This window comes from Ictidomys tridecemlineatus, chromosome 1 (assembly GCF_052094955.1).
Source record: "Ictidomys tridecemlineatus isolate mIctTri1 chromosome 1, mIctTri1.hap1, whole genome shotgun sequence".
NCBI lineage: Eukaryota > Metazoa > Chordata > Mammalia > Rodentia > Sciuridae > Ictidomys > Ictidomys tridecemlineatus.
Window position 1 is genome coordinate 39,259,001 of NC_135477.1, and position 22,489 is coordinate 39,281,489.

Consider the following 22,489-nt stretch of genomic DNA (forward strand, 5'->3'; position numbering starts at 1 on the left):
TCTGGCCAACAGTTGAAGCACTGGAGCTGCCCTTATCTGGTACTCTTTGAAATCCTGCTGGCCCCATCAGCTCAATTACAATAAATAAAATTTAAGAAGAATATCTTGAAAAGTATTCATTTCTTCCATGTCTCCAGATCTGTGACACTCAAAGGGAAAACGCGAGGAAAAAGGGGTAGATGCTTGGTTTCTAAAACTCAGATTTTATTTATTTATATTTTATTTATATTAGTAATATATTTTTATATTTTAAAAATAACCCATCAATTTTAATATCTAAACATGTAGATTGAATTTCTTGAGTGATAATGTGTGTGTTTAAAATATTGAGAAAGACAGGATATAAATATTCTACAATTTCTTTTTGGATTAAGTAAAATCATTAGAAAAACAAACACCAGACTGAACTCTTGGAAACACCCCTTGTTATGATTTGGATCTGGAATGTCTCCCCAAAGCTCCTATGTGGAAAGCATGGTCCTCAAAGCAGCAAGGTTGAGAGGTGAGGCTTTTAGGCAATAATTGGATCATAAGGGCTCTGACCTTATCAGTGGGTTAATACTTTTCCTGGATTATTCCATTGCTAGCTACTGGCAGGTGGGACCTAGATGGATGAAGTAGGTCACTAGGGATGTACACTGGAAAGATTTATCATCACCCCCCCTCTTGCCCTGCTCTCTCCCAGCTTCTATGAGCAGCCTTCCTCTGCCACTTTCACCATGAGATTCTGCCTCACTTCAGACCCAAAGCAATGGAGCCACCCAATCATGGACTGAAACCTCATAAACTGTGAGCCAAAATAAATCTTTCCTCCTCTAAGTTGCTCTTGTCATATATTTTAGACACAGTAAGGAAAGGCTGACTAAAAGGCTCCTCAAGCATATCACTCAAAATATGTAGTTACTAAAATGTGCTTTGGGATTTATGTCCTCAGTTAAAATTGAGAAATGGTAAAGATTATCCTTGGGGATTGGACAAAATACTACATTCTTAGCAATTTCCATATGAGGGACTAAGAAGAAAAATCAGAGTTCCCAAAATCAGGAAGAATTTTGTTTCTTTACACTGCTGGATTGTTATCTTGAGATTTCCTAAATATTTGAGGTGATCATATGTTCTCTTTTCTTCAGCAATTGTGAAGTACTAAGTCACCCTGCCCTTCCTTTTCTACAAAGATAGAAGTCTTACTGGATGTTTGCTCTATATGAATATTTCCCAGCTTCAACTAATTTTTTCTATTCCTATTTTGTCTTTGCCCCAACTTCTTCATTTCCTTGGTTGTCATTATGTCACATTGATTATTTTTCTATTAGCCATTTGTTTCAATGTGTACCCTTGGGGTTTTAATTCATGAGATGACTATAATGACACACATTAGTCAATGCACTGGAAGAAAGTGTTTATTGCTTACATTTCCAGAGAGCTAGGAACACTACATGCCATTTGGGACTATTTGGAGAAGCATCAGGTTTGGTAAGAAAGCAGGTTTTGGTAAGAAAGCAGAATCAGTGTGAGGGAAAAGTCCATGACAGAGCTTTCATTGTTGGTTGGTTTTTTGTTTATTGGTCTTGGTTTTGGTTTTTTTTTTTGGGGGGGGGGTTGGTGGTTTGGTTTTTTTTTTTTTTTTTTTTTTTTTTTGTGTGTGTGTGTGTGTGTGAAATGCAAGACAGGAAACAGGGAAGAGAAAACAGCCTGGGATTGACTGATCTGAATAATGTCAGAGGACTCTAGGGTATAAGGGTGGTTTCTAGTTGCCTGATGCCTGGCCCTGAGAGATTTAGAGCAATGGAAATATTGGCATGGTGTGTGAAAGTTAGATAAACGGGGTGGTTGAGAGTATGGATTTAGAATTGTTTGGAAGGTATATAATAGAATTTTTTTTTTTTTGGTATTGGGATTTGAAGTAGGTCATTCTTTTTCCTAGTGCTTTTGCAGAGTTTATAAACTAACAGGTGTAGATCAAATTTGGCCAACAAGTACATTTCATTTGGCCCACACTATGATTAAAAAAAAATTTAATTAGTTACCAACATTTAAAAATCAATAAATTTAACATAAAGTTCCTATTTCCAGTTCCTCCAGTTGTCTAGAATAGCATCAGGCCCTTTCATCTTTTGCTGACTCTGTCTTTCACTAGATTTTTTTTCCTGCACTTTTTTTACTGTGGTAAAATATACATAACAAAATTTATCCCCTCATTTTGTATAGCTCTGTGGTATTAAGTACAACCATATTGTCATGCAACCATTACCACCACTTCATCTTACAAAACTAAAACTATATACCTATTTAAAAGAATTTTCCATTCTACCTCTTTTCAACCACTGGCAAACTGCTCTCTGTCTTTGTGAATTTGACTACTCTAGGTACCTCATATAAAGTGGAATTGTATAGTATTTATCTTTTTGTGACTGGCTTGTTTCACTTAGCATAAAGTCTTCAAGGTCCATACTATGGTGTGTGTAGAATTTCTTTTCATTTTAAGGCTGAATGATAGGTCTCTATGTGTATAAACCACATTTTGTTTATCCATTCTTCCCTTGATGGATACTTGTGTTGCTTCCAGCTTTTGGCTATTGTGAAAAATGGTGCTGCAAACATGGGTATGAAAATAATTCTTCAAGACTGTTTTGTCAATTCTCTTGGGTTTTGTTTTCATCAGCTTTTTCATCACTGTGACCAAAATACCTGAAAAGAACAATTAGAGGAGGGAAAGTTTGTTTTGGCTCACTGTTTCAGAGATCTCAGTCCATAGATGGATGTCTTCATAGTTCTGGGCCCCAAATGAAGCAGAACATCATGAGAAGGGCATGGCAGAGAAAAGCAGCTCTGGATATGACAACAAAGAAGCAGAGAGAGCTCTAGTTACCTGGGACAAAATATAAACTCCAATGTCACTCCTCCAGTGGCCTACCTCCACCATCAAGCATACCCTACCTGCCTAGAGTTACTACCCACTTAATCCAGATCAATGGGTTAATCCACTGATTTGGTTACAAATCCCATAATTATTTCACCTATGAATATTATCACACTGTGTCACACATAGGTTTTGGGGGAGACATCACTTATCTATTTCATAACAGGTATATATCTACAAGTAGAATTTCTGAATCATATGGTAATTATATTTTTAATTTTTTTAAGAAAATGCTAACCTGTTTTCCATAGCAGTTTAGATTTTTGTGCTGAATACACAAAAATATATATTAAACTGCTTAATCCTGATAAAGGTGAATGTTTTTCTCTTGTGAAAATTAAACTATTTAAATATCACATAATAAGAAGCAACTGAAGTTAATCATCCTGACTATAATGTGAGCTAACAACGGGCCAGTAAGAGATTTAATTGTTAGAAAATTCTGTATGTGCTAGCTCTGTAGTTACACATTTTAAATCTCCATGAAAGAAAAATTTCCCCCAAATTACCAAAGTCACTACAAGGTGGAAGAGATCTGAAATATAAAAACAAACTCTAAAAGAATTCAAAGAAATTGTTCAAAAAGTTGATAAAAGATACTTCATTTTAAATACTTTGTTTTGTTTTTTGTCGTTGTTGTTGTTGGTTTTGGTGGTGGTGGTGTTGGTGGTATAAGAGATCGAACTCAGGGCCTCACACATGTCAGGAAAGCACTCTATTGAATATTTTAAAATAAGTTATGTTTTCAAGGAAAAACACATTACCACAAGAAAAATGTGAATCTGAAAAATAACTTGTGCTAAGAACCTACTCAAATCAATGATTAAAAAAAAAAATGGTCCAAATCCTAAAATGGGGAACAGCCTTAAATAGATATACCAGAAAAGAAGATCCATAAATGAACACATGAAAAGGTGTTTAACATTAAATTAAAATCCAATGACATAGTTCTTCATACCTTCTATAATGGCTGCTATAGTTTGAATTCTCTAAGACTCATGTTGAAATATGAATGCCATTGCAACCTAGTAAGAGATTGGCCTTTATGAGCCAATTAGGCCATAAGATTTCCACACTCGTGAATGAATTAAAGTCATTATTCCAGGAGACAATTCCTGGAAAAACAATGAATTCTGCATGATTTCCTCCTTTCTCTGTTTTACCCATGCTCACTTGCCCTTCCACCATTTTTTTGATGCAGCAAGAAAGCCCTCTCCAGATGTGGGCCCTTGACCTTGGACTTCTCGGTCTGCAGAACTGTGAGAAATAAATTTTCTTTGTAAATTATCCAGTCTGTTACATTATCCAGGTGTTCTGTTACAGCCACAGGAAAGGGTCTAAGACAATGACTAAGAAAACTTTTAGACAACCATAAATTTTGGGAAGAATATGGAGTGACTAGAAACCTAATATACTGAGATATTTAAATGGTTAAACTATTTTAAAGTTCACTTTGGCAGTTTCTCATAAAGTCAAACATACCCCTGCCTGAAAATCTAGCTACTCCTCCTACAACACTACTTTTAGGCAATTATTCAAGAAAAATGAAAATATATGGCCATAAAATGACTTGAATAAGAATGCTCACAGTTGCCCATACTGGAAATAATCACATATCCATGAGCAGATGTGTTAGTCACTTTCTGTCACTATGACAAAATACCTAAAATAAATCAACTTAATTCAGGAAAAGCCTTTTATGGCTTACAAAATTCAGAGGTTTCAGTATATAGTTGCTTGATCCTCTGCACCATGGCAGGAGAGAGTGGTGGAGAAGACTGCTCATCTCATAGCTGCTGGGAAACAGAAAGATGGGGAAAACCTAGGTTCTCAGTATTTACTTCAAGAACACATTCCCAATGACAACCATAGGCTTATGATCAAACGTTTAGCACCTAGGATCCTGGGGAATATTTCAGATCCAAACCATAGTAACAGGTAAATATATAAACAAATTGTAGACTAGTATAGTATAGTATAGTATAGTATTCCACCCAAGGAAATACTAGGTCAGTATCAAAAAGGAGAAAATTATTGATAAATGCAAAAGAAGCCAGATATAAAAGAGTACATACTATGTGATTTTATTTATATGAGACTCTAGAACAGAAACAATTAGCCTATAATAATAGAAGTAAAAACAGTGATCTCCCTCAGGGCAAATGGGGGGATAAGAAGTTTTAAGTTGTGCAAAAACTTTGCAAGTCTTAAAAAATGCTTTATACTTTGGTATGGTGGTTTCATTAGCATATGAATTTGTAAAAATTCATTAAACTATATAAATAAAAGCTGAGCATTCCTGTATAGTAATTACATCTGAATTAAAGGAGTATTACAGAAAAACCATCATTCCACTAAAATGATTTGAAATGCTGTCTTGTCATGTGTTACCTTTCCAAATGCAATTGAGTCTATCCTGGACTATTAAGTTCTGCTCCCACTGATTTTTTATTTATATTAACAGGTCATTACCAAAATGTTTTAAACGTAGAAACTAAAACTAATATATTTTATTTATTTTTATTTTTTTATTATTGGTTGTTCAATACATTAAAAAGGTCTTGACATCATATTTCATACATTTGATTCAAGTGGGTTATGAACTCCCATTTTTACCCCGTATACAGATTGCAGAATCACATCAATTACACATCCACTGTTTTACATACTGCCATACTAGTGTCTGATGTATTCTGTTGCCTTTCCTATCCTCTACTATCCCCCCTCCCCTCCCCTCCCCTCCCGTCTTCTCTCTCTACCCCATCTACTGTAATTCATTTCTCCCCCTTGTTTTTTCCCTTTCCCCTCACTTCCTCTTATATTTTAATGCATTTATAAGATATTTTTCTATCTTTTTATCTAGCCCCACAGTTACTTCACCTTTCCTCTTTCTGATTTTTTCTATGGCTTACTGATTTTTTTCTCTTCACTGTTCTTCCAAATAAATTTTATAATAAAATTTTCTAGTTCCAGGAAAAAAAATCAGATGGCATATTTAAATTGCTTTGGAGTTCTAAATTAGATCTATAAAATATAAAACCTCATCTTTATGAGGTTGAATGGTCCTTTTCTACAATGAGGCCTATCTTTCCATTTTTTCAAGTCCATTTTTATGAATTCATAATTATTTTATGTTCTCATCTTTTGGACATTATCTGTTAGTTTTATGCCTTTGTATTTTGTGTGCTGTAATAAATGGGGTCTTCTTTTCCATTGTATCTTTGCACATAAAGTTTAAGCCCAAATGCTTAATACTTATTTTCAAGTAGGTCAGCAAATTAAAATATATGTGTGTGTGTGTGTGTGTGTGTGTGTGTGTGTGTTCATTGTACTACTTTTCTACTTTTTTGTAGGTTTGAGACTGTTTTCAAAATAAAAGATAGGAGAGAGTTAAAAAATCAGACAAAGTGAATTTAAATTGTTTAAAAGTACAAAATGGATAATAAAACAATAAAGCAAATAATGATCAAAATTTCAGGTAAGTACCAACACTGGGAAGAAAGATGAACTTGTGATGAGGGAGAGCTTCACGGAAGGCTCTAGATACTGGCAGTTTTTCATCAAGATGTAAATGTATGAACTTTCCTTCATAATTATTCATTAAACTTCACATATAAGTTCTATGCATTTTAATGCATGTGTATTTCACAAGAGAAAAAAAGATACAACAGTTTGATGAGGTATATAAAAATACTTTCAAATAAAAATGGTGTACACTTGCTAAACATTATTATTTTTTTAAAAAAACTGCTTTTGCTTTGTAATAAGCAAAAATAAGTAAGGAGGCTTTTGTAAGCTGTTTACTTGAGATCAATCTTTCAAAAGGTACTTACCATGGACTAATTTTTAATGATGACTATAATAATGACAACTTATTTTTACATGACACACTTTTTGTATAATCACAAATTCTGAGTCTTGTTTATTTCCATACTAGGTACATTCTTTTACATAATTCTCATGAACTGCAATATGATTCCCCAATATCATTTTGGCAGATATTCTAGTATATGCAACCTAAAAATTTGTGATAAGAAAACTCTGGGGGCTGGAGCTGTGGCTCAGTGATAGAGCACTTTCAAGTGCTCTACCACTGTGTGAGGCACTGGGTTCGATCCTCAGCACCACATATAAATAAATGAATATAATAAAGGTCCATCAACATTTAAAAAAATTTTAAGAAAACTCTGAATGAAAGTCTTATAATTATTCAAATATTTTACATATGCTGTTCGTAATTTTACGTATTTTCTATAGTTTTTAAAATTTCCTTAATAAAGTTTCACAATACGTTTTGTGAAGCCCTCAAAGGCAATAGTTGGTTAGAATTTCACCTTCTCTAACTTTTAATATAGTCATTAAACCACTTGATTGTTATCTGTGTCATCAAAACCTAAATTATCATCTCTTTCTTCATTTTTTTTTTTTTTTTGCAGCTTTTCCTCTGGTTGGAACTTGATTATTTCCAGTATTTTCTGGTTCTTCATTAAATGGAATGACAATGTTTTCTTTCTTTTTTTTTTTTTTAAGAGAGAGTGAGAGAGGAGAGAGAGTGAGAGAGAGAAAGAGAGAATTTTTAATATTTAATTTTTTTAGTTCTCAGCGGACACAACATCTTTGTTGGTATGTGGTGCTGAGGAGCGAACCCGGGCCGCACGCATGCCAGGCGAGCGTGCTACCGCTTGAGCCACATCCTCAGCCCAACAATGTTTTCTTTCTTTCCACGTTTTGCACAAATTTCAAGTTCAAAGGCATATGGTCTACATCTTATGTGGTAAGAATTTTTTTTGTAAACATTCAACACATTTTTTCAGATTTTGATAATGGTTATGGTTGGTATTTGCTGAACTTTTCTACAGGGCTGACATACTTACTCCATCGTGAAGTTTGGGGTTGATTTTTTTTTTTTTTTTGTCTGAGCATACTTATCAAACTTCTCATTTTTGAAGCTAAATGAATTCTGGCACTTCTGAGGCCTGGAACCAGCCACGTTGTTCTTCTGGAGCTCATCCCCCAAATCACAGCCACTTTGTGAAGGTTATAGCTAAAAAGTTGCAGGAAAGACCAGAGATCCTCCCCAGGTGCCGATGCTTCTCTCAGTGATCTAGAAGGCATTTTTTTTTTTGTAATTATTTCTGTCTCTTATGTATTTGAACTTTCTTGTTTTTTAAAGTTTAAATTTAGATAATAGTTTGAATATCTTCGTTTTTTTTATATCCAGTTTTCTTTTTTATTTCTACTCTCTTCTTAGTTCTAAATCATTCATTATAATTTCATTTCATTAAATCTTTCCTTCTTTCTTTTGGTTCAGTTTGTTATTTTGTTTTCTATATTGGATATTAAATTCACTTATATTTATATTTTCATATTTTGTGGCCTCTGGTATTTAAAACCACAAAATTTCCTGTGATAATTGTTTTAGCAATTGTTTTAGCAGTATTACAGATTCTAAGTTTTGTTTTCATTATTATTTGCAGGGAATTTTACAATTTAACATTTTACTTTTCCTTTATTCTAACAAGTTATTTAATAAACTGGTTTAAAATTACTAGGAATAAATGAATTTTTAGATTTTTTTTTAAAGTCTGTAATTAATTCCTAGTTTTACTGCATTATAATCAAAGAATGACATTTGTGTATTTTTGTCCTTTGGAATTACTTGAGGTTATTTTAGTGACCGAATATTTGGCCAAGTTTCATGAATGTTCACTTGAAAAGAAGGTAAATTCTCTTTTATATCGATATAGAATTTAATATTGCTTTATAGAATATATTCGTTTTCCCCTCCCCATTTACCAATGAATGAAACACTCAAATTGTCAGACAATAGAGGACAATCTCTAGCGTAGAAGATATAGCCCCAAATGAAGGTATCTGAAAGGATCCACAAATTCTGCAGGAAGAATAAAGCCATTTGCATACACTGGCTTCCCAAAAAACTGTAGATAATATCTTCAGCGAAATAAGAAAGAAATGTGTTTCTGAGACAAGAATAGATGTCATAAAAAATAAATGTTCTGAAAAACACCAAAGAGCCCTTCAAATGAAAAAAAGATAACAGCAGTGATGAAAACTGAAGAGACGGGATGGAAAATAAAGTCAAAGAAATTTGCAAATCAAAACAGAGATCAAGAATAGGAGGGGGGAAACCCCAACAGATATAAGTGGCTCTCCTGAGAGCTTGCAAAATTCCTGAAGTATTAAAAAGAAGCCCCTCACTGGCAGAGGGTCACAGGGCAAGGGCCTGCCATGGAGCTGACATAGTCACAGAAGTCCTCTCTCAGCAGTTCTTATAATCACACTAGAAAGATTTAGACATGTCACTCATAGTAGCAGGCAAGAGTTTATTGAAGGGATAGGAAAGGAGAAAAGGGACACTCTCAAGGGAGAGAGTGGGTCCTCGCAGAAAACAGAAGAGTGGTGCATCCTTCTTGCCGTCTAGTTTTATTAAAGGTCCTAGGGAAGTTTCCAGAGAGTTATGCCTGATCCACCTCTTGGCTTTTGACTGACAGCAAGATGACATCAGACATCTAAGTCCCTACTGCACCTGGTAAAGGTCCAGGGCAACTCTAGGTCACTTTGGCCAAGGCTGACCAGCTCTAATTGGAACTTGTTCAGATAGATTTTATGGTTAGGGGGAATTATCCTTACCTCCCTGAGTTCTGGAACCTGGTCTATGTAAGAGTCATGAAAGTCTACCTCTTCAGGTAATTTGTGTTCTTATTCACATTTTATGGTCTACATTTCTCTTGCAGGTAACAGGTAGTTTGATGAGGAATATAACATATCCTATTGACTTAAACTAAGCAGGGCTTGCAGGTAAATTGCTTTTTTTTTTTTAAGAGAAGAGAGAGAGAGAGAGAGAGAGAGAGAGAGAGAGAGAGAGAGAATTTTTAATATTTATTTTTTAATTTTCGGCGGACACAACATCTTTGTTGGTATGTAGTGCTGAGGATCAAACCCGGGCCACATGCATGCCAGGCGAGCGCACTACGGCCTGAGCCACATCCCCAGCCCAGTAAATTGCTTTTTAAAAGAAAGCATGTGGGGGTTAACACGATGGGTTCAGTTTATAGATTTATTTCCTTAACTTTCTATCCCCGCTGCTCACATCTGTCTGTTCCATATCAGAATGAGTTGTTACAAAGATTCACGATGGGACAGGGTTTACTGGGGCTCTCCTGGGAGGCTAGGCAGGTAGAGGACATACACCCTGCTGCAGTCTCCTCTTCTACAGTTCTGCCTGCCCTGGGTGCATTTCCTCTGTGTGCAGGACAGCATTTCTTTGGTCTGATATCCCTCTGGGCACCCTTTCAGAAGCACATCCCCAGTCCCTTCTTACCATTAAGACCTATTTCAGGCTACTACCACAGCTAGGATTGCTCAAGGATGCTCCAAGTTCCTGGTCTTGAAACCAAGACCTTCATCTTATTCCCTATCCCCAGCCATTTCTTAGAGTGCCAGCTCCCAATCTTTCCAGCACCACCCATGCAAACATTCACTTTGTTTATTTTCTCTCATAATATGACTTAAAGTCCTTTTAGACAAAGTTTCTCAAAAAGAAGCTATAACTGTGAACAAAGCTTTAGAAGTTATATTCTCTAGGTTAAGAAAGCCCACCAATACTTAGAAATACAAAGGCCAACCTCTCCTTCTGTTGGAAAGAGAGAAAATGCCTTCATTTTTTCAGATGAGTCACTGTTCTTGAGGAACAGTCAGAGGTTACTTGCTACAGCAGCAAAGATACCAATGCAGGCTTAGTTTTTTTACAGCCTAGAATAAGATATGGGATTCCACGTGGCTCTTAAAACAAATGCAGTAGATATATGTGTATTGACATGGAAAACTACTAGGAAGTATTTTTAAATGAAACTCCAAGTTTTGCTGTGCCGAAGAAGAGTGTGGCCATGAAGTCTGACTGCTTTGCTCAGGGTCCTGGCTCTGTCACTTGTCATTTGTGCTTTGTGAGTCTTTGGGCATGTTACTTTATTTTTCAGTTGCCCAGTTTTCATACCTGTAGATGGGGATTAGATGAGGTTGCTCTACAAATGCAATGAGTTCATGTGTTTAAACCCTGAGAATAATGTGTGGCATATAGGAAGGGCTAAATAACCAGATATTATAATATGCTCCCATTTCCTTGAAAAATGTAAGATGTAATAAGGATATAAATTTATTCACACTATTATTCAGAAATAAGATGCTTTAATTTGCTATCGCTGCTGCTACATCATGGACTGCAGATTGAAAGGCTTAAACAACAGAACTTTATTCTCTCATAGTTCTGGAGGCTGGAAGTCTGAGATGAAGATGTCAGCAGGATTAGTCTCATTCTGAAGACTTTCTCCTTGGCTCACAGATACTGTCTTCTCCCTGTGTTTTCACATGGTCTTTCTCCTGTGTATGTTTGTGTTCTAATCTCTTTTTATAAGGACACCAGGCACGGAGCTAGGGCCCACACTAAAGACCTCATTTTAAAATTTATTACCTTGAAATACAGTCACATTGTGAGCTAGCAGGGCTTAGAACATTAACATGAATTTTAGCAGGACACAGTTGAGCTCATAATAACAGAGAAATATAAATTTCCTTATTTGGTAGAGCCAGTCTGTTTTTTTTTTAAACCCTGAGTTTCTTCCTAGTGTTTGTTTGTTTTAAGAATTACTAAAATACCAGGCTTCTATACAATGATCTTTTAAGCAATATCATTTAGGAAGCCTTGAATCATTTTTGGATAATAAGGCCAAATGTCTCCACAGCTTCTCCCATTTCCTGATTCTGTCTCTAAGATAGTGTCTAAGTATACAGGGAGAGGACTGTAGCTTTCAGATCCTTATGGTGGAGAAGTATTGAGGTGCTCAAGCATGATGCCTTCTACTTCCTGTGGTAGCTGAATCAATGTCCTTTGTCTACACTTGGACATGGAAGACTCCAACCAAGGTTATCTCTTCCTGGATGGCTAGGCCTCATCTCAGCTCTTGAAAACCTAACAAATCCCTCTGAAACTCTGTCTTCCTCCTCAGTCCCATTCTGGACAAATGGCTTAATAATGGAACAGGTAGGAAAGAGATGGTAGATGATTCCAGGACTAGGGGAACCAAGAACTGAGGAGTCAGGGATTCCAAATTAGTATGCAGAGAGCATAGTAAACATGAGTTTCTGAGCTGGCATCCATCAACCTGATGGGACTCAGAAGCACCTTCTCTAAAAAGTATGAACACTCCAAGTCAATCAGCAGTAGCTGAGCACCGCCAAGTAACTCATCTGGCATAATGCTGAGAAGAGAGCAGGGAGTCAGTTACTTACAAACTACAAGAATTACTTCGACCTTTAAACTGGGTAAACATGTCCGAGAACCATGGAATAATATGGTGCCAGAGATAGGGAGTCATCTGTGCAGTCAGCAATGAGCCTCACTTACCAACGGGCTCCTTAGCTAATTCTACCTCCAATTCCCCTACTGTTTGGAACCAGTTGTGTAGACTCCCCATCCCAGGCCTTTGACCACTAATCAAAACTGGGATCAGAAAGGTATATGTGCCTCTGAGGAGCAAGTAGCCTGGCCATATATAGAGAGAGAGAGGCAAGAAGTCTGTTTATGACACTGAGCATCAAGTAGATATGGGGCTGAAGTTCAGATACCCAGGGTATCACCATTTGAAATCCAATTTCCTGAAAGATTTCAAACTCCTTTTATCTCTCTGCCCAGCACCCCCCACCTCCTGCCACTCACCCTCCCTGCCCCACCCCCCGCCCCCTCGAGGCTCACATACTGACTAGGGCTGAAGTTTCAAGCTGAAGGATTTGAAGGATTTACCAGATGGGTTGGAAAGGCAGGGGCACTGATAGCTTTTAAATCAACATCCATGAATTAATCATTGCTATTGCTAGCAACAGAGATTTAAAAACACAAGCATTAAAATCTATTTGAGAATTTTGAGTGGATAATAGTTTAGTGCTTAGGATTTAAAAAAGAAAAGAAAAATTCAACATACCAGAGTCTGCAACTACATTGAAATTGATTTCTCTCCCAGGGAGAAGTGAGAATGTTTGTGGTCCACTGTTGATCTACAGGCATCAAATTCCCCTGACTTTCTCTCTACTTTCCTTACAGTATGGCCCTTGATAAAGATTCTCTCCTTGACTAAATTCTATTCAAGTTTCTCTGAGTTCTTTCTTAACAAAGTCTGATGTGAACTTTGTGTTTGTCTTTACATTGTTCGATTTTAGCAAAAATCCTGCTAAGATGGTTTGGATAGACTCCCCCACTCTCCATATATGACTGATCACCCTCTGTATCAAATTAGCTTCTTCAGCCTGTACCCTTCCCCAGGTAATGTCTGATCACCCTGGCCTACCCACAGTAAGAATCCTGTTAGTTCAGGTTAACCAGACCCTCCCATTATTCTCTTTGTGTTCTCATGGCAATTTCCTATCCCCTAAGCCCAACCCCAATTTTTGGCTACAAATTCCCAATTGTCCTTGTTGTTTCTCCTACACCTGCGATGTGTCAAATTAAGTCTCTTCCATTTAACGAGTGTTACTGAATAACTCTTTTCTCTCATACCTTCATCTGTGAGGTCTAAGTCAGCAACTGTGTTTCTAGGCAGCTGATGCAGAAAGGAAGGAAGAAAAAGCCAAAGGCATGCTGTGAGAGTTTCTTCAGGAAGGTTTCTGAATGTGACCATAGGACATTTCCTCTTATATTTCTTCAGCCAAACTTTTGTTCATAATCACACCTCATCATAAGGAGGCTCAGAAATAGGTTCTTTAATTTCTCCAGCCAGGTGCCCAGATAAAAAAAACCTACTACTATTGGAGAAAGGGAAAATGGATGTTAGAGATGAGTTTCAGCTGAAGAAATTTCAATGCAATGTCTAATTCCTTTCCCCGCCTCTTTCTCCTTTGCATTACACCAGGGAAGTTAGGAGGTCTTGCTTGACATGCTGAATACATGGAACTCTCTGGGGGAAGGAAGAGAAATTGAAAGCAAAAGGAAAATTGTACAAAGATTTCTATTTTTCTCTCCACTTACCATCCAGTGGAAATATTATACAAGAAGCAACAAACAGGCAGGTGTTAACCTATCTAGGAGGGAAGATTGCAGAAATACAAAACATGCTGTACTGAGAATAGGAATCATGTCTTCACACACACAATTATGTTTGGATGCCTAGAAAATGACCTGTAATGTATGTTAGCATTCAAAAGAAAATTTGTTGAATTGGTGGGAAAAGACTAATTTTTTAGGAAGTGACAATGTAATGACATGGAAAAAAATCCCATGTTTGGGACTCACATACCTGATCAAGGTGTAAGGAGATGGGGGTATTATATAGCCCTGGCCCCAGAGGAGGATGCTGACTCTTCCTTGTAAAGTGACCCCTTGTTTATCCAAAAGGAGAAACACGCACATAAAGCAAGCCAATTTGATATTGCTGAGCCTTGCCCTAATGGTACAAATGCCATTTGTCGGATACAGCTGAGAAGGTTTTGTGAATCTGGGCTTCTTGCCAGGCATCAGCATGTAGTTGTTGAAGGTCCACAGATTTCCTTCCAGAAAGAGTCATTTCCCTTTTCAGCTAAGCTGTTCTGTGGGAGAAATAAAGTTCTGTGGCTAACACTGCTTCATTCCTCTCCACCACTGAGGGTTGGTGCAAGTCCCTGAAAGTTGAGATGGACAGCAGGGGACGTCCCTTAATGGAAGCTTCAGTATGGGGAGTGGAGGGCAGATTTGGGTGGGGTGGGGGGCATTCCCAGAATGACTCAAGACATTTTTCCAGGAGTTACAGCCAGAGAAATAAATGTAATGCCCCGAAGAAGAATAAACAGCTCTGTGTGTGTTGAGATAAAGCTCTCTTCAAGTCACCATGTCAAGAGGGAAAAGCTAGAGACAGAGAAAGCAGTGCGTGTTGTATGCTACAATTTGTTCAGGGGAAAAGAAATATGTGAATATACATAAATATTTATAAATTTGAAGGCCATCTCTGGGAAGACACTCAAACTGTTAATCATAGTTGTTTTCACAGAAGGGGTTCTGTTACTGTGAAATGTTGAATGAAAAGAAAACTTAATTTCCACTGTACATATAACCTTGTGTGGCTTTTCATGTGCACAGAATACCAATGCAATATACACATAAGTAAAAATCAGGAGATAATAATAATAAAACACAAATGAAAAGAAAAATACTAGAATTACTGCTTGAAATAAGCAGGCTTGAAGGAAGAAGTGGCAGATAGGATTGCAAGCCAAAGGTATGAGATGCAGACATGTGGTTTTGCTGTCTATCAGGAGCAGAGCCACAGTGCAATGTGAGCAAGACACGACAGCAGGTGGATGGGTACGTCAGAGAAGGGGGAGCTATTCTGTAAGGCCTCGAGTTCAAGGGCAAAGAGCATGGATGGGATCAGTTGTAATTCATTCCACAGTGAAGTCCCACTATCACTCACTCAAAAAGGGTCTAAAAAATTCATCTAATTGAATAAATGGAGTCATGTCATTAGAAGATTAGCGAAATATAAAACTGTGGGAAAAGTTCTTATTGTGAGGAACTCTCCCAGTCTTAACCGTATTTGGTGCTACCTACAACAAAGACTCCCTTGAATCAAACCTGGTTCATGCTCCCCTTTTCCCACTTTTTGACTAGGTCCCTTCTTGGGACTCTACCTTCAGCTTATTTATCTTAGTTTGAACCAGAATCATGCCAAGTCAATTTAATGAGAATGTCTCATACTTAGTATTGGATCACTCTCAATATCTGATAAAATTTCTCATCCCCACCCTCAGCATCTTATCATGCTGGCCTGGATCAGCAAGTACGGGAGGGCACAGGTGGGGTTCTACACAGGCTCCATCTCCTGATTACACCTGCCTTCCTGTGGTAATGCCTCTTCCTTACACCTCCACCCACCTTTAAGGCAACACAGTCTCCACCTGAGGAGCAGGATCTCACTCCCCACACTATCCCTTGGTATGGCTCCAGTACATTTCCCAGTGTACCCCAGCAGCCCCTCAGACTTCAGCAGGATGGTGGTGAAGCTCCCAGTGATGAAGCCCTGATCCAGGAGGGACACTGGCATTCAGATGCTGCCACTGGGTCAGGCTTTATTTGCAACATCCCCACCCAAAACCTTCTGTTCCCTTCAATTGTGCATCTGTCAAATCAGACATCAACACCCATGTGTCCCAAGGACAAAACACTAATTGTCAGGGACAGTGTCCAAACCCATAGCAAGCAAGAAGCTCCCTCCTTTGTAGCCTCATAATTAGTAGTGTGCCTCCTTTTCCCCTGGGAGCCAGAATGCTGCATTGCTGTGCCCTGTCATATTGGGTTTATTTCCTGCTGCTCCTTGGGGCTGTTCTGAAATAAAGGAACCACAGTACTAGTTTCTTAGCTTTCATTTCTCCATCCCTCTGGAGGGGAACACTTTCCCTCACCCATGCAGGATGTGCACAAGATGCAGAGATGATTCTGAGTTCTAAGGCTAGATTATGGAGAAATAATCACAGGAATTTCTTGACTCATTGGAATCCAACTGACCTGGGGAGAATGGCCAAGAAAATCTCAGGAGTTAGTGGCCATGTACTCTTCATTTCACTGCCTCGTCTCATCGGCTATCAACATCTCTCTCAACTGAGAAAAATTAAAAACTGGAGCGAGTCCCAGTAGAAAAGGAAGAAGAGATCTAAGAAAGGTGAAATAAAGAACCAGTCTCATAGATTTAAATGTGCGTTATGTCCAAATTCATATTATTCATGGAACAAACCATAGCAGGACTTCAATGTCTTCAGACATTAAAGGCAGTGAGAATGCTACCTATTAAACTAACAGAAGACAGTTAAACAACATAACGAAACAAACTTCTAGCCTCAGAAATTGTTATAGAAGAAGCAAGATGGAAGGGGCGATGTTGGCATAAGGGGATATACAAGTGTAGAGGGTGCAGAAGAACATTCCCAATAAAAACAGCAATGTGGCACTGTCTCATGTCTATACCATCATATATTTCTATATGATCATGAAATATATTTTAAAGTCCAAATGTTACAAACCAAGAAAATGCTGCATTCAAGATGTTAGGAAAAAGAAAAAAAATCCAAAAATGAAGGACATAGTTATAGAAGACCAAAATTCGCCACCCTAATTATGCCTCTTTAGCATAAGGATTATTTTGAGTTAATCATTCTGAGAATCATCAGTCAAAGGAGAAGCTCTGAAACAATGAAAGTTTCTAAGATAAATTTAGATTTATAAAAGAAATCTCCATTTCTCTTTAACCCAGGGGCATTCTCCAGTGAACTATACCCAGAGCCCTTTCTAATTTTTACTTATTTATTTATTTATTGGCAGTCAAGTTTGCCCTTTCTTTAAGTTCCCACACTAAAAAGAAAAAAAAAGTAATAAAAGTGTATCCTATGAATTTACCATTTCATCCTTATTTTTATTTATTTATTCATTTTAATTAGAGATGACAGCAGAATGCATTTTGATTCAATGTATACAATTGCAGCAAAACTTTACATTTCTATGGTTGTACAGGATGTAGCATCGCACCATATGTGCAGTCATACATGTACCTTGGGTAATGATGTCCATCTCAATCCACCATCTTTCCTACCCCCATTTCCCCTCCCCATATCTCCCTCCCCTTTACCACATCAAAGTTCCTCCATTTTTCCCATGTCCCCTCCATTATGGATCAGCCTCTTCTTAGCAGAGAGAACATTCGGCCTTTGATATTTTGGGATTGGTTTCCTTCACTTAGAATTATATTCTCCAACTCCATCCATTTACCTGAAAATACCATAATTTCATTCTCTTTTAATGCGGAGTAATATTAAAATTAATATTAATATTCCATTGTGTATGTGTGTGTGTGTGTGTGTGTGTATATATATATATATATATATCACAGTTTATTTATCCATTCATCTAATGAAGGGCATTTAGGTTGCTTCCACAGTTTAGCTATTGTTCATTGACCTGCTATAAACATTGATGTGGTGGCATTATTATAGTATGCTGATTTTAAGTCCTTTGGGTATAGACCGAGGAGTGGGACAGCTGGATCAAATGGTGGTTCCATTCCAAGTTTTCTAAGAAATCTCCATACTGCTTTCCAAATTGGTTGCACCAATTTGCAGTCCCACCAGCAATGAATGAGGGTGCCTTTCCCCTCACATCCTTGCCAACTTTTATTGTTTTCTGTATTCTTGATAACTGCCATTCTGACTGGTGTGGGATGAAATCTTAGTTTTGGTTTGCATTTCTCTAATTACTAGAGATATTGAACATTTTTTCATATATTTGTTGATTGAATGTATATCTTCTTCTGATATGTGTCTGTTCAGTCCATTTATTGATTGGTTTTTTTTTTTTTTTGGTGTTAAGCTTATGGAGTTCTGTAAGGATCCTGGAGATTAGTGCTCTATCTGACATGTGTATGGCAAAAATTTACTCCCAAAATGTAGGCTCTCTCTTCACCTCATTGATTATTTCTTTTGTTGAGAAGAAGCTTTTTTATTTTGAGCCAGAGTATCACTAAGTTTTTGAGGCTGGCCTCAAATTTGCAATCCTCCTGCCATAGACTTCTGAGTTACTGGGATTATAGTAAAAATCTTCATTTGTGATGGTCTTCCCATTTTTGTATATATATATACATATATGTATGTATGTATATGTATATATATATGTGTGTATATAAATATATATATATACATTTATATATGCAAACAAAAAATCTGTCTTTTGTTTTAGAGACCCCAGAAAAAAACTAGAAGGAGAGACAAAAATGATTTTTCCATCCCATATATAACAAAAGTAAAAAATATTGAACCTGAAAATAGGAGTAAAAAAATATATAAAGCCCAACAAAGAAGCATAAACAAATAGGCAAATGTAATGAAGAAAGAAGATAACACAATTATTACATGCAACAGGGACAATTTTCAAAATATTAAACTACATATTTTTAATATTCTCTAAATTATGTTTCTCAGAAGCAAACTTACATTATGGCCCCAGAGAACCAGATTAAATGTCCACCTACAGGAAGAGGAAGCTCGAACAATGGATAGGTAACAAGAAGTGAAATAAAGAGTCTCTGATTCTGAGAGGAAAGAGATTAGATAGGATGTTAGATGCCAGTATCATGTTTATCCCTCTCTACCTTTGGGTTTTAATGCTAAGAGGAAAATTATCCCTCAAAGGCTGAAACAAATGAAGTTGGCTTGTTTCTCTTTCCATATGGTGCCTTGGAAAGAGTTCTCTTGCAGGGAGCTCTCCATTAGCTTGGAGGAGAGGAGTCTGCATGGGATGTCCTCATGCACATGGAGGGAAGGCTAGAGAAAGCACTGCTCCCTTCCCCTTACTCTGTGGATAACAGGACTCTAAAAGATTCTTGAGCCCCCAGTGATGTGTGGGTGGGGTAGGCAGTTAAGCTAAGAATCAATGAGCCAAATCCGGTTCCTCATGGTGAGAGCAAAGTGACTCCAGAGTGATGATGGAGATGTGAGGGTACTCAGAATGTAGCCTTTGGACCTGCCTCACCTGTGAACATGTCTCAGCTCCACCTGAGACCTATGAAATAGAATCTCTGGGTGCGGTCCCCGGGAGTCTGTTCTGACAAGCCCTCCAACTGATTTCCATGCTTGCTGAAGTCTGAAGAGTCTGTTATAGACAGCCTGGCTAGGACGCTGATGGAGAAGGAATCTAGACCTGCTTGGAGGGCTTGCAGGAGAGTTGCCATGAAACCTCAGATACCTGCTCTACCCCATGACAAGATGCATCAGGACACATAGCCAGAGCCCACCAGAGACTGGCATCTCCAGGCTGCCAGGACATACTCTACTCCCATTAGGCCAGATACAGATTTCTAAAGTAAGAGACTAAATATTGACAGAATATTTATATCAAGTAAGAGACATAAGCCAGAAGCAATAGCTACACTTTTAACTGGTAGATTTTTTTCTCTTTATTGTATACAATAGAGACTACATTATGATTATTACAAAATATAAATTTGAAAGCTGTACTCTTTTGTACTTGAGTAGACTATGCAAACTTTTTACCTCCTCCCTAACATACAAAATTTAGAATTATAAAATACTGTTTGGAATTGACTCTGGGTACTAAAAATAATGATATAAACATGAAAAGGAGTACTAGGCAGCTATTAACATTTATTATTAATGATTTATTTTCCACACAAGTATTTATGGCTTATTCTTAACTGGTAAGAAGAAAAATAAAATTATGAAGCATTATCAAAAAATTCATTTTTGCAAAGCACTGTATGCATATTATATATATATATATATATATATACACATTTATGTTGTATATTTTGTTTATATATATGGGGAAAAGATTTTAAAAATATACCAAATGTAACATGTTTATCTTTGGGGGGCAATATTACAACTAGCTTTTATTTTCTTTTTTGTCTCATATGAATTGTCTATTTTTTCTTTAATGAATATAAATTGTTTGTGAAAAAATGTTTTACATTTTTTGTTTTTGGTGGTGTGTGTGTGTGTGTGTGTGTGTGTGTGTGTGTGTGTGTACGCACGTGCGGGCTGGGGATTGAACCTAGGGCCTCAGGCATGCTAAGCATATTGTGCTCTACCACTGATCTACACCCCCTGCATGAATAATTAAGTTTTATAAAAATTTGTTTAAGGATGTTCATTAAAGTTAACTTCAGAAAAAAATCTATATTTAAAATAAAGATGGCTAAATCAAAAACATTAACAGCTGAAATTTATTGCATGCTTACTAAGAAGCTTACTAAGTGGCAGGTCCTGCTTATTTAAGCACTTTGCATGCATTCATTTATTTAAATCTCACAATTGCCTGTGAAGTAGGTATTTGTATTACCTTATTTTCAGCTTCTATTTCTATTTGAAACTGTGTCCCTAAGGTCTCATAGTTGGAAAAAAGCAGGGTCAAGATTCTGGCCCAGTAAATGGGGTTGATATGCTTGCACTTTTAGCCAGTAGACTGGATTTACCATTAACATAGGATAGACCAGATACCATTAAGATCAAATTTCCAAAAGGTATACATTGCATTAAAATGTCTCTAAGATAATGTTAAGTGAAAAAAGCATTAGGCAGAGCTGTGCATACATGCATGTCTACTTTGCTTTCTCCAGTCAGGGCCAGCTTTCTCTCATATATGAAAGTGGAGAAAAGCTGCTGACCAATCTCACCCAGGAAGTGGTGAGCATCAGAAGCTCTTCCTTGGCCATGACCTGCTGGACAACTGGTCTTTGCCAAGTTACCTGGGCCCTGTCTGCTGTCCATCCTTCAGCATAGGGATGGTGGGTAGTGCAGGAGGCCCCTCTCCTCCAATCCCTCTGCAAATCCCAGAACACATTCTTCAAACAACAGCCTTATAGAAAGGCACACTTCTATCTGGCAAATGATTGGGGCAGTTTTCTTCACTGACTAAAAAATTTTAGTAAAAATTACACACAAACATGATTAAAAGTACTAAGGGAATATGTAATGATGATGATAAAGCTATACCATGTACCACCTCTGATCATACCCCATCTCTTCTAGGTGATCAATTATAATAATTGTATTAATTTTAAACTTTATCTCTTTACCTCCTGCCATGGTGTGGATGTGGATTGTCTGCATCAAAATTCATGTAAAAACTTAATTGCATCAAAATTCATGTTAAAATGTAATTGCCAATGTAATGGTATGAAGGAGTGGGTCAGCTTTTCTTTGCAACCTGCTCACCAGTGTGAGCCCCAGCCTTTTCTGCTGGTTTTCATCAATCAGAATGTGTAATGTTTCACCCATTTTTGAGGTCATGAGGGCACCATCCTCATGAGCAGACTGGAGGAGTTCTCTTGCTTGGGGAGCTGAATTACTTATTGTGAGAATGGGTTGCTAAAAAACAAGGGCATCCCTTGTGCTTTGTCTCTTTGCATTTGCCCATTTGCCCTTCCTCTGTCCTCTGTGAGTTGAAGCATCTGCCCTTGCCAGATGCAGCTGGCTGAACTTGGATGTCCCAGTCTCAACAACCATGAGCCAAAATAAACTCCTTTGCTTTTAAAAATTACCCAGTCCAAAGTGCTTTTTGTAGCAACAGAAAAGGACTAAGACACCTCTTACATCACTGTCTCCTCCCTTCATTTTACCCAATATAGCATTTTTACTCTTTTTGGTTAAATCAATAAACAGAAGCTGTTTTATTGTAGCTACATAAACAATGTTCTCTGCAGAGTTAGGAAGTATGTTTTGACTCCATTTCCTTTCATGTATAGCTTTGTCTTTCTTTCCTAGAGTCCTAACGTTCCCGTCTCCCTTCCTCCCTCCCTCCCTTCCTTCTTTTACTTTGTGTTGGGATTTGAATCCAGGGACTGAGCTACATCCCCAGCTTGCCTTCTATCTATTGATTGATCAATTGATCTATCATCTGTCAATCTTTTGAGACAAGGTCTCATAAATGCCCAGGCTGGCTCAAACTTGCAACCTCCTAATTCAGCCTCCAAAATAGCTGGGATTACAGGTGTGCACCCTAACACCTGGCCTAATGTTCTTTTTAAC

The 22,489-nt window shown here is 37.4% G+C and overlaps 1 protein-coding gene across 1 annotated transcript in view; it reads left to right on the forward strand.

Moving 5' to 3' along the window:
• The first annotated feature begins 689 nt into the window (after nt 1-689).
• Nucleotides 690-22,489, forward strand: part of Lrit1 (leucine rich repeat, Ig-like and transmembrane domains 1) — a 76,739-nt gene continuing 54,939 nt past the window's right edge. Inside the window, exons 1-2 of the mRNA XM_078038913.1 lie at nt 690-789; nt 4,122-4,179. The gene's annotated coding sequence lies outside the window, so the exon portion shown is untranslated. The remainder of the gene's footprint in view (nt 790-4,121; nt 4,180-22,489) is intronic.